Source organism: Schistocerca cancellata, chromosome 12 (assembly GCF_023864275.1).
Source record: "Schistocerca cancellata isolate TAMUIC-IGC-003103 chromosome 12, iqSchCanc2.1, whole genome shotgun sequence".
Lineage (NCBI taxonomy): Eukaryota > Metazoa > Arthropoda > Insecta > Orthoptera > Acrididae > Schistocerca > Schistocerca cancellata.
In genome coordinates this window covers 46651293-46665012 of record NC_064637.1, presented here as the reverse complement: position 1 = coordinate 46665012, position 13720 = coordinate 46651293, and positions in this window count along the sequence as shown.

Genomic DNA, 13720 nt, shown 5'->3' with positions numbered 1-13720 from the left:
CGTTTTGAACCACGCGCGCTAGGCATGTGAATTTAGCTTCTTCACAAGTGCCCCTTGGGAGAGACGTATGCCTGGGATCTCGCTTTGTGATAAAACACTTAATGCGGAAATCCGTAAAAGAACCTGTCGAAGCGACGTGATCTAACACTCGCCACCCCTAAAGATATAGGTCTCAAGTTGACTAAATGAAGGTGAGTGGAGATAGAGCTAGGGACGGGTAAAACCGATCAGTTAAGACCGATACCGGTATTTTGGTTCTTAATGACGGGTATTTTTCGGTATTTGTTTTGTCTCGGTCACAGCAGCTGTTTTTTTACTAATATCAACTAGCTATAGTACCAGTGATAAAATTTTACTTTTTGTAATAAATCTTTTCTAAAAATAGGAGAAATTTTATACGCAAAATTTGCACCGGTTTGAAACAGTGCTATTTTAATAACAATGCCGATATAAACGGGCAACAAACACACGGCATAAGAATTGGTACAGCATTGTTGAGACAATAAGGTCCGTTTTGCCGCATGTATGCCTTAACGTACGCACGTACGTCCATTGTGCAGGACTTGCCCCCACCTGGTCTATACACACTACTGGCAATTAAAATTGCTACACCAAGAAGAAATGCAGATGACAGACGGGTATTGGACAAATATATTATACTAGAACTGACATGTGATTACATTTTCACGCAATTTGACTCCTTAGATCCTGAGAAATCAGTACCCAGAACAACCACCTCTGGCCGTAATAACGGCCTTGATACGTCTGGGTATTGAGTCAAACAGAGCTCGGATGGCGTGTACAGGTACAGCTGCCCGTGCAGCTTCAACACGATACCACAGTTCATCAAGACTAGTGACTGGCGTATTGTCACGAGCCAGTTGCTCGGCCACTATTGACCAGACGTTTTCAGTTGGTGAGAGATCTGGAGAATGTGCTGGACAGGACAGCAGTCGGACATTTTCTGTATCCAGGAAGGCTCGTACAGGACCTGCAACATGCGGTCGTGCATTATCCTGCTGAAATGTAGGGTTTTGCAGGGATCGTAATGAAGGGTAGAGCCACGGGTCGTAACACTTCTGAAATGTAACGTCCACTGTTCAAAGTGCCGTCAATGCGAACAAGAGGTGACCGAGACGTGTAACCAATGGTGTCCCATACCATCACGCCGGGTGATAAGCCAGTATGGCGATGACGAATACACTCTTCCAATGTGCGTTCAACGCGATGTCGCCAAACACGGATGCGACCATCATGATGCTGTAAACAGAACCTGGATTCATCCGAAAAAATGACGTTTTGCCATTCGTGCACCCAGGTTCGTCATCGAGTACACCATCGCAGGCGCTCCTGTCTGTGATGCAGCATCAAGGGTAACCGCAGCCACGGTCCCAGAGCTGATACTCCATGCTGCTGCAAACGTCGTCGAACTGTAGTTCTAAGTTCTAGGGGACTGATGACCTCAGAAGTTAAGTCCCATAGTGCTCAGAGCCATTTGAACCAATTACTTACCTTATGAGTCCACCTAATTTTCAACATTCTTCTGTAGCGCCACATCCCAAAGGCTTCGATTCTCTTGTCTCGCCTTCCCCACAGTCCATGTTTACTACCGCACAATGCTGTGCTCCAAAGGTACGTTCAGAAATTTCATTCTCACATTAGGGCCTATATTTGATGCTAGCAGACGTCTGTTGGCCAGGAATGCCCTTTTTGCCGTAGCTAGTCTGCTTTTGATGCCCGCCTTGCTCCGTCTGATTTATTTTGCTGCCTAGGTAGCAGAATTCCTTAACGTTGCCCACTTTGTGATCCCCAATTCTGATATTAAGTTTCTCGCTGTTCTCATTTCTGCTACTTCTCATTACTTTCCTCTTTCTTCGATTTACTCTCTGTCCGTACACTGTACTCTGACTGTTCATTCCATTCAACACAGCCTGTAATTCTTGTTCATTTTACTCGAGGATAGCAATGTCGCCAGCAAATCTTATCGCAGATATCCCTCCACCGTTAACTTTTATTCTTCCCCTCAACGTTTCTTTTATTTCCGCCATTGCTTCTTCGATGCGTAAACTGTAGGAGTGAAACACCACATTGCTCTCTCACACTCGTTTTAATCCTCCTACTTCGATCTTAGCCTTCCAGTCCCAGTGTTCCTTGTTGATTGCTATACATATTGTATATTATCCGTGTTTCTGTATAGTTTACAGCTGCTTTCTGAGACTTTAGAACATCTTGCAGATTTTTACATTGTCGAACGCTTTTCCCAGATCGACAGATCTTTTAAAACTGTCTCACTGTCTTTATTTTTCTGCAGTCTAGCTTCCATTGCGAACAAAATTGCCTCCCTCGTGCCTTTACCTTTCCTAAAGCCAAACTAAACGTCACCTAAGAGATTTTCAGTTTTCTTGTCCATCTTCGGGATATAATTTAGGTCAGCAGCTTGTGTCCATGAGCTGTTAAACTGATTCTGGGATATATCTCGCACTTGTCTGCCATTGCTAACTACGGAATTGGGTCGATAATATTTTCCCGAAAGTCTGATGGAATACCTTCACTCTCATAGATCCTACCAATCAATTTGAATAGTGAAACTTCTTGGCACATTAAAACTGTGTACCGGACCGAGACTCGAACTCGGGTCCCGAGTTCGGGTCTCGGTCCGGCACACAGTTTTAATCTGCCAAGACGTTACATATCAGCGAACACTCCGCTGCAGTGTGAAAATATCATTCTGGAACTTGAATAGTCATTTGGTTGCTATTTCCTCCAATAAGTACAGAAATTCCGAAAGAAAGTCATCTATGGCTTCCGCCTTATTTGATCACGTACCTCAGCATAAAGTGCGGCGGGACCACGTCGGTAAGTAGCTGACAAACGGGTTAGAAAGATTGTTCATGCGGGAATGAAACGGAACAACAGTAGCGGAAAAGGCAAACTGATGTATGAGACTGGGTTTTGGCGAGATGTTATCTACGCGAAGTTATCGTTGAGCACTGCCCCTCTGTTTGGAATAGATACGAGTATATAACGGAATACATTAAATGTATTCGCAATTGCGAATATAGACAACCATCGGCTCTGTAATTGAATAACAATTAAAATTTGTGCTGCACCGGGACTCGAACACGCATCTCCTACTTTCGCGAGGGGTAGTCACACGATTAGGCTAACTGAGCACGTTTCGCACCGATAGCACAAATTTCCATATGTTGTCAGCCACGTATCTACAGACTGTACTCATACATCCTTTATGTACACTATGCGATCAGCAGTGTCCGAACTCCCCCAAAAACACACGTTTTTCATATTACGTGCATTGTGCTGCCACCTACTGCCACTTACTCCATATCAGCGACCTCAGTAATCATTAGACATCGTGAGACAGCAGAACGGGGCGCTCCGCGGAACTCAGGGACTTCGAACGTGGGCAGGTGATTGGATGTCACTTGTGTCATACGTCTGAACACGAGATTTCCACACTCCTAACACCCCTAGGTCCACTGTTAACGATGTGATAGTGAATTGGAAACGTGAAGGGACACGTACAGCACAAAAGCGTACAGACCGACCTCGTCTGTCGACTGACAGAGACCGCCGACAGTTGAAGAGGGTCGTAGTGTGTAATAGGCAGACATCTATCCAGACTATCACACAGGAATTCCAAACTGCATCAGGATCCACTGTAAGTAGTATGACACGCGGGACGTAAGAAAGCTTGGATTTCATGGTCGAGCGGCTGCTCATAAGCCACACATCACGCCGGGAAATGCCAAACGACGCCTCGCTTGGCGTAAGGAGCGTAAACATTGGACGACTGAACAGGGAAAAACGTTGTGTGGAGTGACGAATCACGGTACACAATGTGGCGATCCGATGGCAGGGTGGACGGCCGAAGTGGCCGAGCGGTTAAAGGCGCTACAGTCTGGAACCGCACGACCGCTACGGTCGCAGGTTCGAATCCTATCTCGGGCATGGATGTGTGTGATGTCCTTAGGTTGGTTAGGTTTAAGTAGTTCTAAGCTCTAGGGGACTTATGACCACAGCAGTTGAGTCCCATAGTGCTCAGAGCCATTTGAACCATTTGATGGCAGGGTGTGGCTATGGCGAATGCCCGGTGAACATTATCTGCCAGCGCCTGTAGTGCCAACAGTAACATTCGGCGATGGTGGTGTTATGGTGTGGTCGCGTTTTTCACGGAGGGGGCTTTTTTGTGTGGCACTATCAGAGCACGGGCCTGCATTGATGTTTTAAGCACCTTCCTGCTTCCCACCGTTGAAGAGCAATTCGGGGATGGTGATTGCATCTTTCGACACGATCGAGCACCTGTTCAAAATGCACGGCCTGTGGCGGAGTGGTTACACGACAGTAGCATCCCTGTAATGGACCTACCTGCGCAGAGTCCTGACCTGAATCCTACAGGACACCTTCGGGATGTTTTGGAACGCCGACTTCGTGCCAGGCCTCACCGACCGACATTGATACCTCTCCTCAGTGCAGCACTCCGTGAAGAATGGGCTGCCATTCCCCCAAGAAACCTTCCACCACCTGACTGAACGTATGCCTGCGACAGTGGAAGCTATCAAGGCTAAGGGTGGGCTAACACCATATCGAATACCAGCATTACCGATGGAGGGCACCACGAACTTGTAAGTCATTTTCAGCCAGGTGTCCGGATACTTCTGATCATATAGTGTATATATTTTAATTGAAAATCGTTTGCCCGGTGTCGGCGGATAGATACGATATTGCAGCGCTTGTTTTGTTCAGAAGTACGGTGCAATGTTCCTTCGGACAAGCATGGAATGTAGTATTTATCCGCCGATAACGGGCAAGGGACTTTCAATTAAAATGTCTCCCCTGTAGGAAATATACGTAATGGATGTACGAGTGCAGCTTGTACACACATGACTGACTACATATGGAGGTTTGCGTCTGGTCGTGAGTCGCGCTCGAATAGCCCAATGTGAAAGCGACCGCTTGCTGTACGCGTGAAATCCGGGTTCGAGTCCCGCTGCGCCATAAATTTTTTACCGTCATCATTCCATTATACAGCTGATGCAACTGGGAATACAGTATTTTCATCTGTTTCATAACGGCCGTAGTCACCACAGTGCCTTCCTTCGGAAATGAATGCATGTATGTTGTTAACGAAATTTACGAAATTCAGTGTACCGTACATATACGAGGGTCATTCCAAAAGAAATGCACACTATTTTTGTAAAAATACAGTTTTCATTCTGCATGTGTGAAAGTGTTACAGTGTGTAGATACAACCTTTCCGCTTGTTTTCAAACTTAGTTCAACCTGTTCCCGTGAGTGACGCCGTCACAGCATGTCTTCAAGATGTCTGCTATACTTGTCGTTCGTCAGAAGCAAAGTGCTGTCACAGAACTCCTGTGCTGTGAAAACGAGACAGTGGGAAACATCGACAAGAGGTTGAAAAAGGTGTACGGAGATACTACTGTCGACCGCAGAACAGTTAGTCGGTGGGCAAGCAGGTTACGTGATGAAAGCGGGCACGGCAATATTGAGGATTGTCCTCGCAGTGGCAGGCCTCGTACTGCACACACTCCGGACAATGCGCAGAGAGTTAACGAATTGCTGACTGCTGACAGACGCATCACAGTGAACGAATTGTCACGCTACGTTGGGATAAGGGAAGGAACAGTTTGCAGAATAATGAAAGTGTTGGCGTTAAAAAAGGTTTGTGACAGGTAGGTTCCCAGGATGTTGACAGTGGCTCACAAAGAAACAAGAAAAACGGTATACAGCGAAACTTTGGAACAGTAAGAGAATGGTGGAGATGAATCTCTCGGAAGACTTGTGACAGGTGATCAAACATGGCTCCATCATTTCTCACCAGAGACGAAGAGGCAATCAATGCAGTGGCATCATGCAAATTCACCCAAGAAAATTTTTTACCGTGCGGGTATACAGACCCTGGTTCCAAGATAGCGTAAGGCAGTTGAGAGGGGGGGGGGGGGAATTATGTGGAGAAATGAAAATATTGTTCCTCAAGGATGTATCTACACACCGTAAAACTTTCAAATATGTTGAATAAAAGATGGATTAGGGGGGCTATGCTCCAGACTGAACGCTGAAAGGCATAATCAGTCTTAAATGATGATGATGATGATTACAAAAATAAGTGTGCATTTCTTTTGGAGTGACACTCGTAGAAGCATAACGTAGCTATTTCAACCACACTCCGTCCGTTAACTGAGAGATGTTTGGGTTAAGTAATTATACCACAAAACATCCTGCACCGCATATCATGCGGCAACTCTGACTATGAACACGTTTGTAGAGGACTGACCGAAAGCCACATTGCAGTTTTTAATTTGATTTAATCTTATCGGTCGTGGGACTTTCTCTGTCACTTACGGCTTCTTTCATTTCTGCCGATGATATGTATATGACTGTTATGAATGCCGAGTTACTTACAACATGGCTCGACGCTAACCTCTGCCTCCCTATAAACGGCTCACTAAGTCACAGCGATGATCAGAGGAAGGTAACGGCAAACCATTTCCAACAGGACCATGGTTAGTAAAGCACTGTGGAGCTCAAATCAGCCTGCGACTTGCGAACACCTTTGCCTTACAGATTTAACATGCAGCACGTAGCACTTGTGTGATTACCAAGAACTCTGATAGCAAGCCAGTACTGAGCAATGAATGAACGCTGAAAGCTGAAAGAAATACACTCCTGGAAATGGAAAAAAGAACACATTGACACCGGTGTGTCAGACCCACCATACTTGCTCCGGACACTGCGAGAGGGCTGTACAAGCAATGATTACACGCACGGCACAGCGGACACACCAGGAACCGCGGTGTTGGCCGTCGAATGGCGCTAGCTGCGCAGCATTTGTGCACCGCCGCCGTCAGTGTCAGCCAGTTTGCCGTGGCATACGGAGCTCCATCGCAGTCTTTAACACTGGTAGCATGCCGCGACAGCGTGGACGTGAACCGTATGTGCAGTTGACGGACTTTGAGCGAGGGCGTATAGTGGGCATGCGGGAGGCCGAGTGGACGTACCGCCGAATTGCTCAACACGTGGGGCGTGAGGTCTCCACAGTACATCGATGTTGTCGCCAGTGGTCGGCGGAAGGTGCACGTGCCCGTCGACCTGGGACCGGACCGCAGCGACGCACGGATGCACGCCAAGACCGTAGGATCCTACGCAGTGCCGTAGGGGACCGCACCGCCACTTCCCAGCAAATTTGGGACACTGTTGCTCCTGGGGTATCGGTGAGGACCATTCGCAACCGTCTCCATGAAGCTGGGCTACGGTCCCGCACACCGTTAGGCCGTCTTCCGCTCACGCCCCAACATCGTGCAGCCCGCCTCCAGTGGTGTCGCGACAGGCGTGAATGGAGGGACGAATGGAGACGTGTCGTCTTCAGCGATGAGAGTCGCTTCTGCCTTGGTGCCAATGATGGTCGTATGCGTGTTTGGCGCCGTGCAGGTGAGCGCCACAATCAGGACTGCATACGACCGAGGCACACAGGGCCAACACCCGGCATCATGGTGTGGGGAGCGATCTCCTACACTGGCCGTACACCACTGGTGATCGTCGAGGGGGCACTGAATAGTGCACGGTACATCCAAACCGTTATCGAACCCATCGTTCTACCATTCCTAGACCGGCAAGGGAACTTGCTGTTCCAACAGGACAATGCACGTCCGCATGTATCCCGTGCCACCCAACGTGCTCTAGAAGGTGTAAGTCAACTACCCTGGCCAGCAAGATCTCCGGATCTGTCCCCCATTGAGCATGTTTGGGACTGGATGAAGCGTCGTCTCACGCGGTCTGCACGTCCAGCACGAACGCTGGTCCAACTGAGGCGCCAGGTGGAAATGGCATGGCAAGCCGTTCCACAGGACTACATCCAGCATCTCTACGATCGTCTCCATGGGAGAATAGCAGCCTGCATTGCTGCGAAAGGTGGATATACACTGTACTAGTGCCGACATTGTGCATGCTCTGTTGCCTGTGTCTATGTGCCTGTGGTTCTGTCAGTGTGATCATGTGATGTATCTGACCCCAGGAATGTGTCAATAAAGTTTCCCCTTCCTGGGACAATGAATTCACGGTGTTCTTATTTCAATTTCCAGGAGTGTATATTGAAGGTCTGTACAAAGGCAATGAACATGAAGACTGGGTTATAGAAAGGAATGAGAAAGTAAATGAAAATGAGGCGGGAGATATAATTCTGCGAGAAGAATATGACAGAGCACTGAAAGACCTAAGTCGAAACAAGTCCTCAGGAGTAAAAACTATTAACATCTTTGTAAGGGCCAACCTTCACAAGACAATTCCACCGGGTGTGTAAGACATACGAGACATACGAAGGTTCAAAATGGTTCAAATGGCTGTGAGCACTATGGGACTTAACATCTGAGGTCATTCCCCTAGAACTTAGAACTACTTAAACCTAACTAACCTAAGGACATCACACACATCCATGCCCGAGACAGGATTCGAACCTGCGACCGTAGCGGTCGCGCGGTTCCAGACTGAAGCGCCTAGAACCGCTCGGCCACACCGGCCGGCACATACGAAGGTTCAAGAATAATGTAACAATTCCAAAGAAGCCAGATGCTCACAAATGTGAATACTACCAAAACATCAGTTTGGTAAGTTATGGTTGCATAATAATGACAAGCATTATTTACTGAAGAATGGAAAACCTGATAGATCCCAAACTCAGGGAACATCAGTTTGGGTTATGGAGAAATGTGGCAATACATTAGACAATACTGACCCGACGAATAACCTTAGAACAAAGGCTAAAAAAAAAGGCATGTCTACCTTTATAATACTGGTAGACATTGAAAAAGCATTTGACGATATCAACTAGAATACACTCTTTAAATTTTTGAAGGTATCAGGGGTAAAATACAGGGAGAGAAATTTTATTTACAGGTTGTGCAGAAACCAGACGTCTATTACAAGAGTTGAGGGGCATGAAAGGAAAGCAGTGGTTCACAAGGGTTTGAGACAAGGTTGTAGCCATCCCCGATGTTAATCAGTTTCTACACTGAGCGAGCAGTAAACGAAGCCAAAGCAAATTTTGGAGAAGGAATTGAAGTTCAAGGAGACGAAATAAAAGCTTTGAGGTTTACCGATGACTTTGTGATTCTGTTAGCAGAATGGAATGTGTGGTCTACTGAATAGAGCTTACAACATGAACATCAACAAAAGTAAAGTATAGGAAATGAAATGTAGACCATTTAAAACAAGTGATGGCGAGGGAATTAGGTTAGAAAATAAGACGCTAGGTAGTTCCGCAGCAAAGTAACTAATGTAGATTGTAATAGAAAGGATGTAAAATGCCGACTGGCAATTGCATGAAAAGCGTTTCACAATATGAGGAGTTTGTTAACAACAAATATGAAATTTAAATGTTAGGAAGTGTTTTCTGAATTTACACTCCTGGAAATTGAAATAAGAACACCGTGAATTCATTGTCCCAGGAAGGGGAAACTTTATTGACACATTCCTGGGGTCAGATACATCACATGATCACACTGACAGAACCACAGGCACATAGACACAGGCAACTGAGCATGCACAATGTCGGCACTAGTGCTGTGTATATCCACCTTTCGTAGCAATGCAGGCTGCTATTCTCCCATGGAGACGATCGTAGAGATGCTGGATGTAGTCCTGTGGAACGGCTTGCCATGCCATTTCCACCTGGCGCCTCAGTTGGACCAGCGTTCGTGCTGGACGTGCAGACCGCGTGAGACGACGCTTCATCCAGTCCCAAACATGCTCAATGGGGGACAGATCCGGAGATCTTGCTGGCCAGGGTAGTTGACTTACACCTTCTAGAGCACGTTGGGTGGCACGGGATACATGCGGACGTGCATTGTCCTGTTGGAACAGCAAGTTACCTTGCCGGTCTAGGAATGGTAGAACGATGGGTTCGATGACGGTTTGGATGTACCGTGCACTATTCAGTGTCCCCTCGACGATCACCAGTGGCGTACGGCCAGTGTAGGAGATCGCTCCCCACACCATGATTCCGGGTGTTGGCCCTGTGTGCCTCGGTCGTATGCAGTCCTGATTGTGGCGCTCACCTGCACGGCGCCAAACACGCATACGACCATCATTGGCGCCAAGGCAGAAGCGACTCTCATCGCTGAAGACGACACGTCTCCATTCGTCCCTCCATTCACGCCTGTCGCGACACCACTGGAGGCGGGCTGCACGATGTTGGGGCGTGAGCGGAAGACGGCCTAACGGTGTGCGGGACCGTAGCCCAGCTTCATGGAGACGGTTGCGAATGGTCCTCGCCGATACCCCAGGAGCAACAGTGTCCCTAATTTGCTGGGAAGTGGCGGTGCGGTCCCCTACGGCACTGCGTAGGATCCTACGGTCTTGGCGTGCATCCGTGCGTCGCTGCGGTCCGGTCCCAGGTCGACGGGCACGTGCACCTTCCGCCGACCACTGGCGACAACATCGATGTACTGTGGAGACCTCACGCCCCACGTGTTGAGCAATTCGGCGGTACGTCCACCCGGCCTCCCGCATGCCCACTATACGCCCTCGCTCAAAGTCCGTCAACTGCACATACGGTTCACGTCCACGCTGTCGCGGCATGCTACCAGTGTTAAAGACTGCGATGGAGCTCCGTATGCCACGGCAAACTGGCTGACACTGACGGCGGCGGTGCACAAATGCTGCGCAGCTAGCGCCATTCGACGGCCAACACCGCGGTTCCTGGTGTGTCCGCTGTGCCGTGCGTGTGATCATTGCTTGTAGAGCCCTGTCGCAGTGTCCGGAGCAAGTATGGTGGGTCTGACACACCGGTGTCAATGTGTTCTTTTTTCCATTTCCAGGAGTGTATTTGTATGCAGAGTAGCCATGTATGGAAGTGAAAGATGGACAATAAACAGCGGAAACAGAAAGAGAACAAAAGCTTATGAAATGTGGTGCTACAGAATAATGGTGAACATTAGATGGGTAGATCACATGACTAATGAAGAGATACTGAATAGTACTGGGGAGACAATAAATTTGTGGTACAACCTGATTAGAGGAAGGGATCGGTTGATAGGACGCCGAGGGATCGACAATTTAGTAATAGAGAGAAGTGTGAGGGGTAAAAACCGTGGAGCGAGGGCAAGAGATGAATACGGTAAGAATATTCAGAAGGAAGTAGGTTGCAGTAGTTACTTGGAGATGAAGTATCACAGAGAGCTGAATCAAACCAGTCTTCTGACTCAAGGCCACAATAACGACAAGTTCATGGAAAAAAAACTTGCTCATGTTTTATGGCTAATACTGTTATACTGTTGCAAGTGTAAGTATTTTTAAGTCTCTTGCATGTATAATAATTAGTTCTTCATATGTATTTCTACATTTATTTATTACACTTCATTGGAAAAGTTGATAAAGGTTGCCCCCTCGTTGAAACCTTCATTATTTATTGCCTGGGTGTATTTTGTGTCGACAGCTGCTGTATAATTCCTGTGATGCTGCTGGCTTCTTTTCCTGTCCCGTTGTTCTCAGTTGCTGTGCCTCAGAATTTCCGTTTATCAAATACGGAATACAAAAAGTTGCTGTTTATTCACCTGGCTATAGTACTCTTCCTTAAAATAACACGCAGTGAATTAAAGCATTTCGACAAGTAATCTGTAAACCTTGTACAGGCCTAATATAGGGTACGGCGCTTAAATCCGGACAAATTTCAAATAGTCGTCTTCAGTACTGAGACTGGTTTGATGCAGCTCTCCATGTTACTCTATCCTGTGCAAGTTTCTTCATATACCAGTACTTGCTGCAACCTACATCCTTCTGAATCTGCTTGGTGTATTCATCTCTTGGTCTCCCTCTACGATTTTTACCCTCCACACTGCCCTCCAATACTAAATTGGTGATCCCTTGATGCCTCAGAACATATCCTACCAACCGATCCCTTCTTCTGGTCAAGTTGTGCCACAAACTCCTCCCCAATCCTATTCAATACCTCCTCATTAGTTATGTGATCTACCCATCTACTCTTCAGCATTCTTCTGTAGCACCACATTTCGAAAGCTTCTATTGTCTTATTCATCATCATCATCATTTAAGACTGATTATGCCTTTCAGCGTTGTCCTATTGTCTAAACTACACTCCTGGAAATGGAAAAAAGAACACATTGACACCGGTGTGTCAGACCCACCATACTTACTCCGGACACTGCGAGAGGGCTGTACAAGCAATGATCACACGCACGGCACAGCGGACAGACCAGGAACCGCGGTGTTGGCCGTCGAATGACGCTAGCTGCGCAGCATTTGTGCACCGCCGCCGTCAGTGTCAGCCAGTTTGCCGTGGCATACGGAGCTCCATCGCAGTCTTTAACACTGGTAGCATGCCGCGACAGCGTGGACGTGAACCGTATGTGCAGTTGACGGACTTTGAGCGAGGGCGTATAGTGGGCATGCGGGAGGCCGGGTGGACGTACCGCCGAATTGCTCAACACGTGCGGCGTGAGGTCTCCACAGTACATCGATGTTGTCGCCAGTGGTCGGCGGAAGGTGCACGTGCCCGTCGACCTGGGACCGGACCGCAGCGACGCACGGATGCACGCCAAGACCGTAGGATCCTACGCAGTGCCGTAGGGGACCGCACCGCCACTTCCCAGCAAATTAGGGACACTGTTGCTCCTGGGGTATCGGCGAGGACCATTCGCAACCGTCTCCATGAAGCTGGGCTACGGTCCCGCACACCGTTAGGCCGTCTTCCGCTCACGCCCCAACATCGTGCAGCCCGCCTCCAGTGGTGTCGCGACAGGCGTGAATGGAGGGACGAATGGAGACGTGTCGTCTTCAGCGATGAGAGTCGCTTCTGCCTTGGCGCCAATGATGGTCGTATGCGTGTTTGGCGCCGTGCAGGTGAGCGCCACAATCAGGACTGCATACGACCGAGGCACACAGGGCCAACACCCGGCATCATGGTGTGGGGAGCGATCTCCTACACTGGCCGTACACCACTGGTGATCGTCGAGGGGACACTGAATAGTGCACGGTACATCCAAACCGTCATCGAACCCATCGTTCTACCATTCCTAGACCGGCAAGGGAACTTGCTGTTCCAACAGGACAATGCACGTCCGCATGTATCCCGTGCCACCCAACGTGCTCTAGAAGGTGTAAGTCAACTACCCTGGCCAGCAAGATCTCCGGATCTGTCCCCCATTGAACATGTTTGGGACTGGATGAAGCGTCGTCTCACGCGGTCTGCACGTCCAGCACGAACGCTGGTCCAACTGAGGCGCCAGGTGGAAATGGCATGGCAAGCTGTTCCACAGGACTACATCCAGCATCTCTACGATCGTCTCCATGGGAGAATAGCAGCCTGCATTGCTGCGAAAGGTGGATATACACTGTACTAGTGCCGACATTGTGCATGCTCTGTTGCCTGTGTCTATGTGCCTGTGGTTCTGTCAGTGTGATCATGTGATGTATCTGACCCCAGGAATGTGTCAATAAAGTTTCCCCTTCCTGGGACAATGAATTCACGGTGTTCTTATTTCAATTTCCAGGAGTGTATTTATCGTCCACGTTTCACTTCCATACATGGCTACACTCCATACAAATACTTTCAGAAACGACTTCCTGACGCTTAAATCTATACTCGATGTTAACAAATTTCTCTTGCCATTGCCAATCTACATTTTATATACTCTCTACTTCGACCCAAATAGCAAAACTCCTTTACTAC